The 18,779-nt window shown below is 43.2% G+C and overlaps 1 protein-coding gene across 11 annotated transcripts in view; it reads right to left on the reverse strand.

Moving 5' to 3' along the window:
* The window catches only part of PHLDB2 (pleckstrin homology like domain family B member 2), a 158,371-nt gene that overhangs the window by 90,442 nt on the left and 49,150 nt on the right, over positions 1-18,779 (reverse strand). For 9 of the 11 annotated variants that reach the window (XM_030581939.1, XM_030581922.1, XM_030581898.1 and 6 more), the window contains exons 1-2: positions 17,959-18,008; positions 17,149-17,324 (exon numbers count right to left, since the gene is read on the reverse strand). The exons of 1 other annotated variant lie outside the window; for it this stretch is intronic. The gene's annotated coding sequence lies outside the window, so the exon portion shown is untranslated. Of the gene's footprint in view, positions 1-17,148; positions 17,325-17,958; positions 18,009-18,779 lie in introns of those variants that run through there. One more of the 11 variants, XM_030581852.1, reaches the window with a different exon arrangement.

The following is an 18,779-nucleotide window of genomic DNA, read 5'->3' on the forward strand; positions in this document are numbered from 1 at the left end:
CAATCAATCTTTCAGTCCCTCTAGGGGCTAACAGAGCATCATGTACAGTGCTCCCAAGCCCCTACCAACTGCCTGAGAACAAAGCAAAAGGCTAAGCATTCAGTCCCATACTCCATGGCAACATGTAATCACTGTTGATTTTTAGCTAGCTAATTTTCTAGTTAAGCAATAGGGTCAATTTTTAACTATTACTAAAACATATTGTAAGCTAATTAGTCTCCACACAGTCACATCCTTACTAGTGCAAGAACTTTCCCTGCTGCTGCTCCTACAGCCTTCAGTATCACTCTCCATTTCTTTAAGCATCTCAGCTGGAAAACTTCTTAACCCTTGCCTCCACTTTTAAATCCTATTTAGCTCTGTAATTGCATTAATATCTTGGGGCACTGTTTCAAGGCAAGGCAGTATTAACAAAACTTTATTCCACTGTAAATATATTTGCTGTAAAGAAACAAGTTCTCTCAGCATATATAACCTAACCACATTTTAAGAGCCTGTGGTAAGGGCAAATGGCCATACAAATTACAAGCCAAGGAGAACTGGAAGTGATGGAAAGCTCAAAAAACTCACATATGGTGCATATCTGATGGCCACACAACAGTGAAAGCAATAGGTGTTTTAACTTCCCAGTATGTGTTCAATTTCTGATCAAAGAGCAGAATCACATACATTTATGACAATATTTTCCCACCCAAAAATTTAATTTATATTTATGAATCAGTAAAAGGAAAAGATGGAAAGCTTTAGTGAAGCAGGGGACGGAAGCACTATGGTTGGGGAGGTGGGGAGGTTAAGAAAGATTTTAAGTCACAATTGCTTATACATTCTAAAATATCTCTAGTGCAGAATTTAAAAGGTAAACTGAAAAGGAAAAAAAACATAATTGAGCTTGTTCCTATTTTAGCTGCTTTGTGATATATGAAAACAGCTGATAAGGCTTTTGTTAAAAACAAAGAAAAATCTGCTTGTTTTTATATTGGAAGGTCAAGTCTTATCTCCCATGAAGACTCTATGGCAACATTGTAACCAATAAAATTTTTATATGACAAGAGATTGAACACTGAGCAACCAAGAGGGGAAGTGTTTTCAACTGTTTGAATGAAACAGTTGAAAACACTTTTTGTTTGTTTTTGTAACTACCTAATTTATTTCCATTGCCTAATAAACAAGCAAGAGAAAGAATGTAATGTCTTTGTTAAAAATTACATATCACACTATCTCAATTCAAGTTTGAGAGTTCTCAAAACACATCTGTATTATGACCTCCCTCAAGAAGACCTCTAACAAAATCAGATAACCCAACCTTGACATTTCTGCTGTTTCTAATGTGAAAGCACAAACTAGAAAAATTAAAAACAAAACACTTCAGGCCTTCTTAATAAAAAAGTAAAGCACAATTGTAAAAAATCTTCTGCATGTCACCTTTAAGGATTTCATTGTGTTTAATGTTTGTACAGAAATTACAATGGAGAATAAATTAAAAATTAACTTTTTAGAGATAGGACTAATATAGATATAGATATAGATATAGATATCACCTGATTAAACCTGTCTTTTTCAAACCTGCTTTAAGTTACAAATCAGTAATGCTGCAAAATATAAACTTCTGGGAAAATAAACAAATGAATAGGTCAAGAAGCATGATTTATTGCATACAGTCATCCACACATACTGAGATTAGTTATTTATGGCCTGATCCGACTTCCATATAAGTCCATGGGAGTCCAGCTCCATTAATGAGCATACAGTGCATTCTGCCTTGTCTGTTAGGAAACAAAGTGATTACATCTGGGATTTGCAAATTCATCTGAACTGCACAGAATTAGCATTAGGACTGAACTCTCATCTTTACATTGCCCAGGCCAAACTTTTAAGTTTTGTTTTATTAACAATCATAAAACACAATGATTCATTTCGCAAACAGGCTTTTACTCTAACAAAACAGTCCAGTTATAATTAGGGTGACCAGATGTCCTGATTTTATACAGACAGTTCCGATATTTGGGGCTTTTGTCTTATATAAGTGCCTATTACCCCCACCCCCATCCCAATTTTTCACCCTTGCTATCTGGTCACCCTAGTTATAATACAAGTATTACTTCACATTTAAAAACCTCTCATTTTTGAAGAATGGAGTTCACATCTAGTTTATAAATTGTATACCAATATTCCTGCACATCAATTCCACCATTCCATAGAAATGGCTTTATCCACCTTCAGTTTACCAAACAGATTTGGGATGGCATCCTCTCTCCGTAAGTGCTCTTGTTCCTCTCATTTACCATTGACTGTTTAGCCTGGAAACGCTTGTCATGGCTATAGCACAGTCTGCTTTTCCAGAGAGTGGAAAGTTTAGTCTTTTACTAACAAACGAATCACAAAGACAAGTCCAAATAAATCTGACAGGGATACCGGATATGTTAGATCAGGGTTGGGCAAACTTTTTGGCCTGAGGGCCGCATCGGGTTTCGTAAATTGTATGGAGGGTCAGTTAGGGGAGGGGATTGTTGCCCAGCCCCCACCTATCTGCCCCTGGGACTCCTGCCCCATCCAACTCCCCCGTTCCCTGATGCCCCCCCCCCAGGACCTCTGTCCCATCCACACATTCCCGCTCCCTGTCCCCTGACCAACCCAGGACCCTTGCCACCCCATCCAACCCTTCCTCTTATTCCTAACAGCCCTCCCTGCTCCTGCCTCTGCCCCATCCAACCACCCCTGCCCCATCCAACAACCTCTGTCCCCTGTCTGCTCCCAGAACCCCTGCCCCTGACTGCCCCCCCACCACCCCATCCATCCCCCCCTCCTTCCTGACTGCCCCGCTGTAATCCCTGCCCCCATTCAACCCTCTGTTCCCCCCGACCCCTATCCACATCCCCGCCCCCTGACCACCACCCCAAACTCCCCTGCCCTCTATCCAATCCCCCTTGCTCCCTGCCCCCTTACCACGCTGCCTGGAGGACCAGTGGCTGGCAGCGCTACAGCCGCACCACCCGGCTGGAGCCGGGCCTCACCGCCGCTGCCACCATGCAACACAGAGACCAGGTCAGGCCAGGGTCTGCAGCTGCACTGCCCCAGGAGCTCACAGCCCCACCACCCAGAGCACTGCGCCAGCAGCGGGGCGAGCTGAGGCTGTGGGGGAGGGGGAGTAGCAGGGGAGGGGCCAGAGGCTAGCATCCTGAGCCAGGAGCTTGGGGGCCAGGCAGGACAGTCCCACAGGCCGGATGTGGCCTGTGGGCCGGGCCGTAGTTTGCCCACATCTGCGTTAGATGCACATTTACTAAGCAAGTAATCTTATGAAACAAAGCCCTCAAACTTGACTATCTACTCTAAGACTTTGCTGAACTCAATGACTTTCTCACAAAATATAGTGACTCTCTGGAAAAGACATGTACCCCACTTCTTCTCATCCAAGTGCTCTGTGTAGTTTGAAAGCATGTCTCTTTTTCAAGCAGAAGATGGTCCAATAAAAGACATTACCTTACCTACCTTGTCTCTCTCAAGATTCCAGACCAGCTTATATTAAAACCATGGTCTGCTGTAAGCAAAGACAAAAACTTTAGCTTTTCTATCCCTGTCTTCTAAGACAGCCATACGTCATCACTGGAGTTCAATGTGTTCTTACATGTATGGGTTTCTGAATTATTAGACCCATATCATGGAACAGACTCTGATTCAGGGTGACAAAGAAGAAGAACTTTCCTGTCCTATAAACATGAAGGATAACTCAGCTAGAAATCTGGCTACATCCTGAGCAGAGTATATGACTGTCTTGGTTGCAGGGCTTGTTGTAGCTCTCACTCTCTCTCTGTCTCCGTGCACCCTCTCAGGGGTCAGGATTCAAGCCTTCATATCTCATATGTAGAATTCCACAGTCCTCCCACTCTAAGACTGGGCCCTGGTCTACAGCACCCTGTGTATCAATTGTGCTTTCCCAAATGGTCCAGCTGGATCTGTACATCTGTGGTTTTCCCTTTCGGACTCAGAATCATAGGACTGGAAGGGACTTATGATGGGGCAGCTGTCCCTCACTGGGATGTAAGGGCTTAAAGCAAAAGGAGGGAGAAGAGCGGCTGTGCGAGATGCAGCCAATAAGGAAAAGGCTTTTGGTGCCAGCCAATTAGAGGAAAGTTTATTGGAGGAGCCAATCAGGGTCAGGCTGGCCCATATAAGAAGGAGCTGCTGAGCAAAGTAGGGGCAGTCATTCCCTGAGTTTAAGGGAGGAGGGCTGGAGCACCAGGCATAGAGCCGTGCTGGGCAAGGTCAGCAAAGTATGAGAAAGCTTCAGGCTGATGGCTGCCAAACTGAGGCCCTGACACAAGAGCAGAGGAGGTGCTCGGGCTGCAAGAGAAGTGGCCCAGGAAAGAGATGGCAGAGTTGGAGAAGGGACAGTAAGTGGCTGCCCAATATAGGGTCCCTGGGTTGGGGCCCTGAGTAGTGGGTGGGCCCAGGCTCCCACACCTCCCCCTTACCTCCACTGGCCACTGAGGGAAGTGGCCTGTGCACAGACTGCAGTCTGCCACTGAGATGAGTGGCTAGAACATAGACTGCAGTTTACCACTGAGGCAAGTGGTTGGACTGAGGACTGTCAGTCCCATGGAAGTGGGGAAAGAACTGAGTGAGGAACAGCTGGAGGACTGTCTCCAGAAGAGGATGATGTGGTCCGGAGAGCGACACAGGTCCTGGACATGAGACAGGAGTGATGATGGATGAGACTCTATTTGAGGCGGGCGCACTGGCAACCTAAGCTAATTCCCAGGATGGCCAACAGGAGGTGAGTGATGTGCCCAGTTACAGATCTTGAGAATTCATCTAGTCTAGTCTCCCGTCTGTGACCAGTAGTGAATATAGTGACCAAACAGCTTCTTTAAAATATGTTTATTTTAACAGTAAGAATAACAGTCTGCATACATCTACTTTGATCACATTTATAATGTCTATATATCAGGGGTCAGAAACCTTTCAGAAGTGGTGTGCCAAGTCTTCATTTATTCACTCTAATATAAGGTTTTGCGTACCAGTAATACATTTTAACATTTTTAGAAGGCCTCTTTCTATAAGCCTATAATATATAACTAAACTATTGTTGTATGTAAAGTAAATAAGGTTTTTAAAATGTTTAAGAAGCTTCATTTAAAATTAAATTAAAATGCAGAGCCCCCCAGACCGGTGGCCAGGACCTGGGCAGTGAGAGTGCCACTGAAAATCAGCTCGCGTGCTGCCTTCGCGTCAGTAAACTGCACCAGCATGCTTTTAAACATCCAACAGCACATTCTACCACCATTCTCCACTTGCTCGGCCTATAGTTGAACAGCTCCTGACTACTGTCCAGTGTGCCTGTGTATGGCTTCATGAGCCATGGCATTAAGGGGGAGGCCGGGTCCCCAAGGATAATTATAGGCATTTCAACATCCCCAGTGGTTATTTTCTGGTCTGGAAAGTATGTCCCTTGCTGCAGCCATTCAGACAGACCAGAGTTCCTGAAGATGCAAGCGTCATGTACCTTTCCCGGCCATCCCACGTTGGTGGTGATGAAAGGTCCCTTGTGATCCACCAGTGCTTGCAGCACCATTGAAAAGTACCCCTTTTCAATGGCGCTGCAAGCACTGGTGGATCACAAGGCTGCCTTGGTGTTCCGGACCCAAGATAGGGATATGCATTCCATCAATCACCCCATCACAGTTAGGGAATCCCATTGCAGCAAAGCCATCCACTATGGCCTGCACATCTCTCAGAGTCACTACTCCTGATCACAGCAGCCCCCAAAGTAGATTTGCCCACTCCAAATTGATTCCCAACTGGCCAGTAGCTGTCTGGCGGAGCTTCCAGAGGGCTATTGCCACTCGCTTGTGATCTGTGAGGGCTGCTCTCATCTTGGTATTCTTGCGCTTCAGGGCAGAGGCAAGCAAGTCACAAAGTTCCATGAAAGTGCCCTTATGCATGTGAAAGTTTTGCAGCCACTGGGATTCATCCCAGACCTGCAACACTCTGCGGTCCCACCAGTCTGTGCTTGTTTCCCGGGCCCAGAATCAGCGTTCCACGGCATGAACCTGCCCTATTGCCACCATGATGTCCACATTGCCAGGGCCCTTGCTTTGAGAGAAGTCTGTGTCCACTCTCATCACCATGCTGCTGTTGTCACCTCACCTGCTTTTGCAGGTTCTGGTTCTGCATATACTGCAGGATAATGTGCAAGGTGTTTACAATGGTGATAACTGCTGCAGTGATCTGAGTGATCTCCATGCTTGCCGTGGTATGGCATCTGCAGGAGAGCAGCAGATATGGTGGTTGGAATGCCAGTTTTTCCGACTTATTGCTCCATCTGAGTCTAGAGCATGAGAGCAGAGTGGCAGTGGAAGCAGTCGTTCAATGGCAATAGTTAGCAGTTCTACTGCACCATCTGCTGAAAGCAATATGGTGCCTGCACGGAAAAAAGGCGTGAAACAACTGTCTGCCATTGCTTTCATTAAGGGTGGGGTGACTGATGACATGTACCCCAAACCACTTGCAACAATGTTTTTGCCCCATCAAGCATTGCATTCTAATGGGCGGTGGAGACTGTGGGAACTGTGGGATAGCTACCCACAGTGCAACGCTCCAAAATTCAATGCTAGCCACGGTAATGTGAACACAGTCCGTTGACTTAATGAGCTTAGTGGGGACACACACAATCAATTGTATAAAATCGCTTCCTAAAAATTGACTTCTATAAATTTGACCTAATTTAGTAGTGTAGACATACGCTTAGAGACTAACCAATTTCATGGACTAAAACCCGCTTCATCAGATGCATGGAATGAAAAATACAGTAAGCAATATATATATTACGGCATATGAAAAGATGGGAGTTGCCTTACCAAGTGGGGGGGTCAGTGCTAATAAGGCCAATGCAATCAAGGTGGACATCGCCCATTCTCAACCATTACAAGAAGGTGTGAGTATAAGCAGAGGGCAAATTACATTTTTGTAGTGACCCATCCATTCCCTGTCTTTATTCAGGCCTAATTTGATAGTGTCTAGGTTGCAAATTAATTCCAGTTCTGCAGTTTCTCGTTGAAGTCTGTTTTTGAAGTTTTTTTGTTGAAGAATGGCCACTTTTAAGTCTGTTAATTGAGTGTCCAGGGAGACTGAAGTGCTCTCCTACTTGTTTTTGAATGTTACAATTTTTGATGTCTTATTTGGGGCCCTTTATTCTTTTGCGTAGAGACTGTTTGGTTTGGCCAGTGTACATAGCCAGTGTAATTAAAGACAATAAGGAGTCTTTTAAGTATATTTACAATTTTGTTTTGTTCCTAACAATAGTATTGGCCCATTATTAGGTTAAAATGGTAGAATTATCAATAATAATGCAGAAAAGGCAGAAGTGTTCAATGAATATTTGTTATATATTTGGGGGAGAAACACATATAGTGCTGTAATAATTGGGTCTAATAGTGAGTTCAACTGTGAAAAATAAATGAAAGTTCATAAAATGTCACAGTAGCCTATAATTACAAGTGTTAATGAGAAAAGATGCAAAAGGGAGACAGGAAAACTGAATAAGTCTAAACAAAAAGGCCTTGTAATTTAATTCAAAGTATGTGTTAAAGTCATAGCTGGTAAATAAGAGAAATGTGGGACCAAAAATCAATGGACCAAACTTGGTATGTCAGAAGTTAGATGGTGAACAATATAAGGAGGAGATGAGCTATTCCACCCATCATACTCTTTTGGGATTTTTTTTTTTTTTGAGAGAGAAATTTTGCAGGGAAATTATGAATGGACAGATGCAGATTCTGGCTGACTGAAATATAGATTAGGAAGGAGAGCTTCACCGTGATGGCTGCCACCCCAACTGTCTCCTGGGACCCCTGTATCTACCATAACACCAATGGGCCTTTGTTATCCTGATCCCAAGGGATATCCTTAACCAACTGGGCCAGAGAGAGAGACCCAGATAACACTGCCATCTCCACAGGCTCTGGCCAAATCCTGAACACCGTCTGGGATGTGAAACTTCATCATACCACCTTCGCCTTTGTGTGTCCTTTTCCTTTCCTCTTTATTTCTTCTCTTTCCTATCCCTCTCCTTTTTCCTTCTGCCTGATAAAGAGTTTGGCTTTGCTAGCCAAGACCGTATATTTTACAACACTGCCATAAGCCTGTGACAATAAAGAGGCAGCTAAATACAATGCCTTAAATAGCAACACTGGAACAAGTTTACCAGGTCTGAAAATGGCTAATAAGACCATGTGCCAGGCCTGTGTTTTTCCAGCAAGAAGCTTGAAAGTGAGTATCAATACCAGAGACAGAGGTTGTATTTTCTTATCTTTGCTGTTCTTTTCTTTTCAATCTCTGTGTGTTTGTCTTGTTTTGTCTTCTAGGAAATATAACTGGATTTTAACAACAGCTCCAGCCAATCTCACCTAATGTCTCTTCTCCCCAAAAGGACAGTAATTACTATCTTTACCATCTAAGAGACTGTCAAAAAGGGGTGAGAAGGGTGTCTTCTAATGACTTTTTCCAGCTAAAGGAAAGGGAATAAAGAATGATCTTAAAATGAAAGCCTTGCTCAACATTTTACATTTCAAAGGCTTTAAAAGTTTTCCCCTTTTTTCCTGTATCTTTTAGGTTAAGAATGATTTTTAGTAATGTATGATACTGACCGGGCTGAGGGTTCTGTATATCAAACCTCAACCCTTGTTTAACGCTGTTTAATACTGGATAGTGACAGGGTCATATTAACACATTTAACACTTTGGGCCCATTTATGCCATCTACATTAATACAATAGTAGTGATAGCATCATGGTGATGATAACACGCTTTCCATTCCATCAGTACTATAGAAGGATGTTCAACAGCAGCTACTAAAATTAGATATTTTTTAATCAGCGGTTCTGGATAACTTGCAGCCAAGAGATTTTAATTACAAAACTAGAATGGTATAAAATTAACATGACACACTTTAAATGGACTAAAAGCTAGCTAATGGATATGTCTCAAAATGTAATCATCAAATGGGAATCATCATCAAATGGGTGTGTTTCTAGTAGAGTCCCTTAGGGATCAGTTCTTCGCCCAAAGCAGTTCAACATTTTTATCAATCACCTGGAAGAAACACAAAATCACTGCTAATAAAGTTTGCAAATGACACAAAAGAGGGGAAGAGATAAATAATAAAGAGGACAACTCACTGGTACAGAGCTATGTGAATCACTTATCGAACTGAGTGCAAGCAAACAATATGTGTTTTACTGTGGCTAAAAGTAAATTTATACATCTAGGAACAAAGAATGTAGGCCCTATTTACACAGTTGGAGGCTCTGTCCTGGGAAGGAGTGACTCTGAAAAAAGATTTTGGGGTAATGGTGGATAATCAGCTGAAAATGAGCTCCCACACAGTGCAATGCTGTGGCCAAAAGGGATAAACAGACCCCTGGATGCATAAATGGAGGAATCTTGAGGAGGAGGCGGGGAGGAGAGAAATTATTTGATCTCTTTATTTGACCCCAGTGTGACCGCAGCTGGAACACTGTGTCCAATTCAGCATCCACAATTCAAGAAGGATGTTGATAAATGGTAGAGCATTCAGAGAAGAGCCACGAGAACGATTAAAGGATTAGACAACAGCCCTTATAGTGATAGACTCAAGGGGCTCAATCTATTTAGCTTAACAAAGCGAAGGTCAAGGGGTTACTTGATTGCAGTCTGTATGCACTTACAGGGGAAGAAATATTTGATAATAGGCTCTTCAATGTAGCAGAGAAAGGGGTAACATGATTCAGTCACTGGAAGTTGAAGCTGGATAAATTCAGACTGGAAATAAGTCTCATATTTTTAACGGTGAGGGTAATTAAGCAACAGAACAATTTACCAAATTTCCATCACTGGCAATTTGTAAACCAATATTTGATTTTTTTTCTCTAAAAGATATGCTTTAGGAATTATTTCGGCGAAGTTCTACAGGCTGTGTTATATAAGAGGTCAGACTACATGATCACGTTGGTTCCTTCAGGCCTTGAAAGCTATTAATCTTACCAAACAGCTTACCTGATGGTACCCTAGAAAGGTCTACTTTCTTCAGACATCCTTGCAGGTCCTGTGTGTCAATCTGATCTCCCCCCAAACAGCTCCCCAACAATTACCTCTTCTATTAAGGGTGCCTCTTTAAATCAATCAATGTTCCTCTGTTCTTGTCTGTTTCTAGGCTTTGGCCCCTCTGCCCAAAACCAGTCTGATAGGCTCAGCAGTAAGTCGAGCCAGACTCCTTGGAGCCAATAGCCCTGACATTGTCCTGTAGTAACCCTCATGTGTTTGCTGAGGGGTAGCTTATCTTGAGCTATTCTTCTTCCTCTCCCTCCTTGTTTTTCCTTACAGTCTGGTATTAAACTAAACCAATATACTCATATAGTAAACATCCAAAAAGTCAGGTGAACATACAGTATCCATATATTGTTACAGAGCTGCAACTATGGTTACAACTTGAATAGAGAACACGACCACCCTGTAGAAGAAACCTCCACGGCTGGTACCTAAAAATTCAAGCTCCTCTCCACTCCCCTTTCCCCCTCTACACCCCCACAAAAAACCAAAACCTTGAGCGACATCAAATGCCAAGATACAATCAGAAGTGTCTTGAAAGTGCTCAGTTCTTAGCTTTCTATGATAGACTTATTTTTACATCTGCCTCTGTGGTGCTAATGAGCACAAAGTCTAATTATGTTAGTAGAGAGGTTTTGGTCTCAAAACCTGGCAATCTGGCACCTTTTGCAAACACTAAATTAACTTCAAAAGTATTTTTCAAACCTTAAATTCAAGCATCCATTTGGTTTTGTGTTCATCAGATTTACCATTGTAGAGTCTTTCCCTTGTAATCCTACAGCAAGGGTAGGCAACCTATGGCACATGTGCCGAAGGCAGCACGTGACCACTTCTGAAAGGCTGCTGACCCCAGTCCTACAGGTTTCCTGATGTGGAAAAGGGAGTGGCAGAGGAAGCACCCTTTTCCCCCTAAGGAAATGTCATGTGGGATATGGGAAAAGGCACCGTGTAGGGCCAAAAGGGAACACCACAATTTTTCTCCCAGCTAGGCCTGTCTGCCTAAAGAAACTTCTCTTGGATCACATCTGTTTTATCGAAAGAATGGTTTCAGCTGTTCCAAAAAGGTGCCTCACAATTAGGCTTTTTATTTTGCTCTCTTTATTTTTTATTAAAGAAAAAAGTGTGCACAATCACCACACATTTAAAAAAAAAAAAGTTAGAGCATACTACTTCATAAGAATTGATGGTGTCGTGTCAGTTGGTTCTGCTATTTCTGGTACACTGAAGAAATACAAACCACATATTAAGTTTAATCAGTTCCATGAAAGATGAACATTTTAAATGTGTTTTGGAAAAGGAGAACATGAATTTCCTTTGGATATTATGGATCGGTGACTATAAAATGAGATGTTTAAAAGTTGAAATAAGAGAAATCTTTGTCTGCTGAGAGTGTCCAATTGAAAACTGTTTGTGACAAAAAGGTGAAGATTTACTAAATAATTAGTGGTATAAAGTTCATGGGATAAATATTCATGGGATAAAGTTAGAATTTAAGAATTTTCTAACCAATATATTTCAAGGATTCCTGATCTCAACTTTCTTAAAGATTCCATACACCTTGAATATGAAAGCAATAGATTAAAACATTTGCGTACATATTGTATTATTTAATAACAGATTTCATTTCCTCCCTAATTTGAAGTCATATAAGCCATTGTTTCTTCTTGCTACTTTAGGTGATTGAGGCCATATGGAGACTTTACATCTCCAGCTGGATACAGTTAATTCATTTTGCACAAGCACAAAACCACCACTAACAAAAATAATACCTTTAAAAAAAACCACAATCAAATCCAACTTCGCATGGAGCAAAATGGGGGTGAAAGAGAAGGGCAAGTAATCCCTCCTCCCTCCCCCCCAAGTTAAGTTTTATCTTCTCCATTGGGGAAGGATTAGTTCCCCATCAGGTAGTTGAAACTAAGAATCCACAATTATCACTATGACTTGCACAACTCACCCCAACAATAATATGCTCCCACTGTATCCCTGTGACACTATTCCATTACATATTTTCCTGTTAAAACATTGGGTATGGTGGAAAAGCTTGTAAATCAAGGCTTCAAAAATATATTTACCAGTGACAAGTGAAAGGCTTTTCATGCTGGCTATAGGCCTAAGTCCATTTCTGCCAAGTTCCCACAAAAAAAGAAAATTTACACCTCTAGTCCTGATGGTTGTGAAAGAACAAAAATAGACGGAACCTATTTGATTCTAGTTCCTTACTCCTTTGAAGTATATACTAGAAAAAGACAGGGAAGCCAACACTAGACAGATATTCCTAATACTTTTAAGGTGAACTATTGAGGGAAAGGAGGACTTTTGGAAAACAAAATAAATAGTGAATCCAACTTTATACATCATAAAATAAAAAACAATAAGTTTATCCCTTTATATCCTACCTTAACTGACACCAATACAGACACTTAAATTCTCCTTTAGAAGTTATATACATGTACCTACCAGGTTTAATGAGAGTTTGCCACACAAAGAAGTTGGCTAAACCCCAGAATGTTTACGCTAATCACAACAGCTCCAAGGGTTTTCTGCTCTTACATTATTAGTTTTTTTTATCCTCAGATGTTCTTGGCATTTCCCCACCCCCCACACCCATCTATTACATTGTTCCTCTTCCCACTGTCTCTATGCACTCTTTATCATTAATTTAGTTTTCTTTGATCATATAAGTCTTGTACTGCCACTTTGCATCTGTCAGTTTCTTTTCATTGATCAGTTTCCATCAGCCTCCACTTATCCTAAGAAAATTTCTCTTTTATTTCCTTTACCCATTCTCCTAATTTTGTCTCTTTTATTATTATTCTTGTCCCATATATCTGAGAGTCCCCTCTAGTCTTTATTCCTTATTCATTTTCCAGCATTTTAAAAGCAGCTTAACACAGTCCTCCATTAAATGCTTCTCATCCAAGGAGTTTTACAAGCCAGATTACTACAGTTACAATGATAATGGCTTGAAATTGACAGGATGCACTGTTGCTATTGTGCTCCTTAACTGTGATACAGGTCAATCTTAATGAATACAGCTACATTTTACAAAGGGCTCATGAGGTTGTGCTGTTAACACACATCCAGCAGGGCAGATGACTATCATGCCAGTAATTACAACATTTGAAATATTTAGGGCAGGTAAGAAAACAGTTTAATGCAAACCTCATTCAACCTACAAAGGATGTTTGGGCAGGAAAAAAGGGAGTTCAGCTTGACCAAATTTATGTTTTAATGCTCCAATCCTGCACTGCAGTCCATGTTGGCGGAAGACAGCACGGTTTCAGAGGGAATGACACTCTTCATTTCAAGGGGATGTTGTGTGGGCACATCTATCCAGATCAGAACTCAGGATCAGGGCTCTCCAGCAGCACTTGGTCTGAATCCCACAGTACAGGGTATCAATTTAGAGTTCTTTACTTAAGACTAAGGGCATCAGGGTTGGTTTGAAGGCAGTAAGTATTGCCAGTGCACAGCAGAAGTAACTGCTTGTACTCACAAATTAAAATGGAACAAACAAGTATATTTTACTTGCATTAAACACAATACTGAGTCTTACACCATCACCGGCACATTTTCCACAACTCTCTTCTTGGGATTCTCAAGAGGAGAAGAAACAGACATGATCTGCAAAGTGACTTGTATTCCCCACTCTACATTCTTTGCTTCATTAGCCCAGTCTCTGATTAGAAGGTGGACTCCCTATATACATCTGATCCACCCTTTGTTTTCCTCCCACTCAAAACCCCATTCCCAACTCCTCCTGGTGGACTTTGCTCCTTACCCTCAGTGTTCAAGCATTATCTTGTATTCCCTTGTCCTTAAAAAAACTATAACAAAATACCTTGACATTTTCAGCTATTGTTGTTTTTCCTTACTCTATTTTCCCACTAAGCTCCTTGATAATACCCCTCCTCTAACCACTCTCACAATTTTTTCTCATATTTCCTTAAGATTCCTTTGTAGCTTAGATTTTACCTTCTTTCTATAAAAACAAGGGACTCCTCACAAAAATCCCCAGCCATTCCTTTGTAGTCAAGTCTAAGGCCTTCTTCATCTTCATCCTCCTTTATTCTTCTGTCACCTTTACCTCACTGCCCTTGATTTGCTTTTCTCACTTGATTTCTAGGGCCCTTATTTCCATGACAGTTCCTCCATGTCTTGTCCTTCAGTTTCCCCCATCAATGTAATTCACCTCACCACTGCCATTATCATAATTTGTATTTGTATTACAGTAACACTTAGAGCAGGGGTTCTCAAACTGGGGGGTCAGGACCCCTCAGGGGATCATGAGGTTATTACATGGGGGGTCGCGAGCTGTCAACCACCACCCTAACCCCGCTTTGGTTCCAGTGTTAAATAATGGTGTTAAATATATAAAAAATGTTTTTAATTTATAGGGGGGGGTCATTCTCAGAGGCTTGCTATGTGAAAGGGATCACCAGTACAAACGTTTGAGAACCACTGACTTGGAGGAACCAACCTTATGTACATTGTACAAACATAGTGAGAGACAGCCCCCACCTCAAAGAAATTGCAATCTAATTAGAAAAGACAGACAAATAGTGGGAGGGGAACCAGCAGCGAAGTGACTTGCCCAAGTTCACACAACATGCCATTGACAGAACTGGGAATAGAAACTTAGGTCTCCTGATTCCTCGTCCACTGAACTATCCACTAGGACAAATTGCCTCTCTAGCCACTGATACATTTGCCTTTCTGATGTGTCACCTGGATGTCTCACCAACTCAACAGAGCAAAAACTGAGCTAATCTTTACCCTAACATCATCCTCCCCGCCTCTTTTTTCAGAGTTATTGACAAGACAACCATATTCAGTCACTCAACTTTGTAACCTTGTTATTACTTTCAATCCCTCCTCCTGTTCCCACACAGCGAGGTGGTCTCTGTTCCTGTTACTTCTTTCTCCATAACATTTTGAAAAATATCCATCCTTTCTTCTCTGCCTCTCTCTCTCAGTTAGAAGACTTGACTTGGTTACCTCCTCCTTGTTTATCTCCCTGGTTCCCTTGTCACCCTCTTTAAGTGTACCCATAACCTGAAAGCTAAAACCCATCTTCCCTGTCTGCCATTCCACACTGCTTTGCCAGTGCCCTTTAATCAATATCTACAAGACACTGCTGTTTTAGGCTTGTGCCAATTGTGAAGAATTGGACCATGATCAGTGGTTATAAGAGTATGAAGAAGAAACTAGAGTTCATGTTCACCTGTGACACATCAACATTTTTACTTCAGCCTTCAAAAATAAAAGCTCTACAAATTCATTGCATCACCTGTGTGCCCCCACTTTCTCCCCATATACACTTTAAATAATTGGGGTTTTAAACTAATATTGGTTTAAACTGTGGTAATGACCTCTTGCACATATGTCCCTCACCTAGTCCTCATAAGGATCCTATATAATTTCAAGATGTATTTACACAGTTGAGCATAACACTATCAGGTAGGTAGCTTTCTATCACGTGTGAAGTTACTTAAATGCATGTTTACTAAACAAATAGCCCTGAAAGCTTTCACTGCAATCCTCAGCACATAAGGTTTACATCCTCCAAGTAGCTTTGAATACCAGTAGGACATCCTCCTATTTCTTTCACATGGCTGGCAAAACAAACATACTGTGCTAAAAAGAAATGTCCAGTATACAGATATACACTGAACTTCAGAAAAGACAGTCTGTCAGTCAGTCAGCATCAAGCTGGATACAGAGTATTTCTCCTTGCCATTCCTTCTCCCCCCAATCAGCACCATGCTGGAGCAGGGATGGGGACCTAAACAGAGAAGCAAGTAAGGGCCAAGTTTGGAAACAGGTAAAATTGCGTGCCTCCTACCCCGTCTCCTTGAAATAGAGCAGGGGTTCTCAAACTGGGGGTTGGGACCCCTCAGGGGATTGCGAGGTTATTACATGGGGGGTCGCAAGCTGTCAGCCTCCACCCCAAACCCCGCTTTGCCTCCAGCATTTATAATGGTGTTATTAATTAAAAACAGTTTTTAATATATTTAAGGGGTGGTGGCACTCAGAGGCTTGCTATGTGAAAGGGGTCACTAGTACAAAAGTTTCAGAATCACTGAAATAGAGCATACACGTGCCGTAAGTGGATCATTACATGTTCATCCACATTCTGAATGGCAATATTACACAGCTGGTCTTGAGTTCCAACAATATATCTGTGTAAGAGGTTCTGCTTAGAAACCATTGCCAAGTCAAAAAGTGTAAGTGCAGTCCGCAACCCTGACACTCCACGGTGCCAGCCATGAAGAAATCTCTCAGCACGTTGGGATAGCATCCTGTGCTTCTATTGCTAGTGGGCAGTTTTATGGGAGGAGGCTGGGCTACAAACATAATCTCTGAGGCTGCATCTCCATGGGGACAGTTTAGAACTCACCACAGCCTTCACCATTACCACTGGCAGAGGTACAATTGGGAGTCCGAAATTTGACAGTGAAGATCCAGTTTAAAAGTCATGATTAATTCAAGACAATCAGATTTCATGCTGGATTCACATTCTTTAACTATAGCTGTACTAAATAGAATTGCTCACCTACAAACCCCCTGCCATGGCCATAAACAGCAGGGTGGCTTTAGAGAGTTACTGCCACACTGGAGGAAACTTGAAAAAACCAACAGTAAAAAAACAAAGAGTCATTGAGTTAGTCTTCCTCTGTGCTCCCCCCCCACACACGCTAATAGGTATGGTAAGATATCAGTGTTTGAATAAGAGCCTATTTCCTTCCTTCACATCCCAGCTTTACTTCTCTGCTGGACTGTACAATCAAGACTTCAGCCTCAGTTTATAGCATCCCAGCCTACAAATATAACTGTCTGGATTCACCACAGGCTAGGATGAGATGTGAAGGGGTGGAGGGTGGAGGGGGGTGAGCTTTGTTTAGTAAAAAGGAAAGTCGCAACAATTTATGTTAGCTAGCAGAAGAGGAAAACACACAAACAAGAGAGGAAAAAAAATACTTCAGTTTAAAGAGCCAATGAGAGGGAAAGGAAGCTACTTTTTATTTATAGTATTGTCATAAACATTTATAAAACCAGAACCTACCACACGATCTCTAAACAACATGGATCATCCGTTCTACCAGCGAGAAAGATCCTTGGCTGTGTTCAGTTCAGCTCAGTCACTAGTCCTCAGAGCACAGACAGAAAGCGAACCTTAGTCCATTTTCATAGCTGAGGCATTGCCCACAATTTAAGGGTCCCTTTGGGGGCACATGTAATCTTTAAATCAAATGCACCACAAATTATGAGAGGAAAAAGTGGGGACCAGACAAGAGCCTCCCTAAGGGCAAACTACTCAACTTCAGTGGCGGGGGGCAGAGGGGCATTTGGAAAGATCTGAGTGTTTAAGTCTCCTGTTTTCCCCCTAACAGGAAATCTCCCCTTAGCACCCCTTCCCCAACCCCCTTCTCCCAAAAACCTTAAAAGGGCCTTTGGAGTCTCCTCACTTTGTTTTGGGCGAAGCCTCTTTAACACGGGATGTTTAAAGCAAGTCAGAATAGCCCCATTTTCCTCCCACAAGCAGCCCCTTCCCCAATCTATCAGTGGTTCCCCCTGGAATTGAAATCAGAGGGAGGGGTTCGAATTTATGAAAGGGGGGTGGAAAACAACTAAATTGGCAACACTGCGAAACTAGTGGACCACCGGTGGGGGAGGAGATGACGGAGTTTTGGGGGGTAGGGAAATCCCTGTCCCAAACACGAGCATCTCCCTACTCCTTCTGCCCTATAGTCTCTGCTCCCCACAACCTCAGTCTCAGCCCTGCATCCCCCCGCCACACACACGCGCAGCCCCCGTCCACTCCGGCTCCTCAGAGCCACGAGCAGCGCACCCCGGGGAGAACGTGCACACTCACCTCCTGCTCCCGCAGCGGCTGCCCCCGGCGCATCCCGCTCCTGCCCCCGCCTCGCCGCCAAGCCCCAGCCGACAGGGATCCGCCTCCCAGCCCCGCGGCCAGCACCGCCCCGCGCAGAGCCCGGCCCCCCACACAACAGCGAGCCCAGCCTGCCCCGAGCGCGGGGGCTGCCTCCTCCCTCGGGCCAGAGGGGCTGCGCCCCCCCCGCCTAGCCAGGGCTCCCACAGCCATGCAGCCGCCTGCGAGCTGGGGCTGGCACGCGGGGGCTGGTGGAAGGGGAGGGAGGAGTTGGAAAAGCAATCAAGGCAGAGAGGGAAAGAAGGAGAAAAGAAGGAAATGAGGGGAGGGAGGGAAAGGAAAGAAGAAGAAAAGGGAGGCCAGCAAAAAGGCGAAGAGACACACAAAGGCGGGAAGGAAGGGGCGGGGGGGTCTGCTGCTGAAGTAATGGTTCCAGTATCAGTCCCCCGGCGGAGGGGAGCGGGCAGTGCTTTGGGACACTGAGAAACTTTCTCGCTGTTAACCATGTTTAGGACATTTCAGTCGTGTGAGCCAAGAGCCAGGCTGGAATTTGGGCAGGGATGCGCTTCTCTGTGTCCCCAAGCTGCTGGGCTCTTGCCGCCCAGTGACACTTGCAGGGGACACAACATGAATCCTGACACTCCCCACCGCACACAGGAAAGTGTGATGACGCCATTCACTGCCTATGGAAGTAGCGCCCCCGGGGTAGAGGGGAGATTTGGAGGTTGTGCAATTTGACCATGAGAAATGCTTAATCAAACTTCCAGCGAAATTCAGCAGAGAGCCGCCTGTCGGCGCTTAAA

This window comes from Gopherus evgoodei, chromosome 1 (assembly GCF_007399415.2).
Source record: "Gopherus evgoodei ecotype Sinaloan lineage chromosome 1, rGopEvg1_v1.p, whole genome shotgun sequence".
In the NCBI taxonomy this organism is placed as follows: domain Eukaryota; kingdom Metazoa; phylum Chordata; order Testudines; family Testudinidae; genus Gopherus; species Gopherus evgoodei.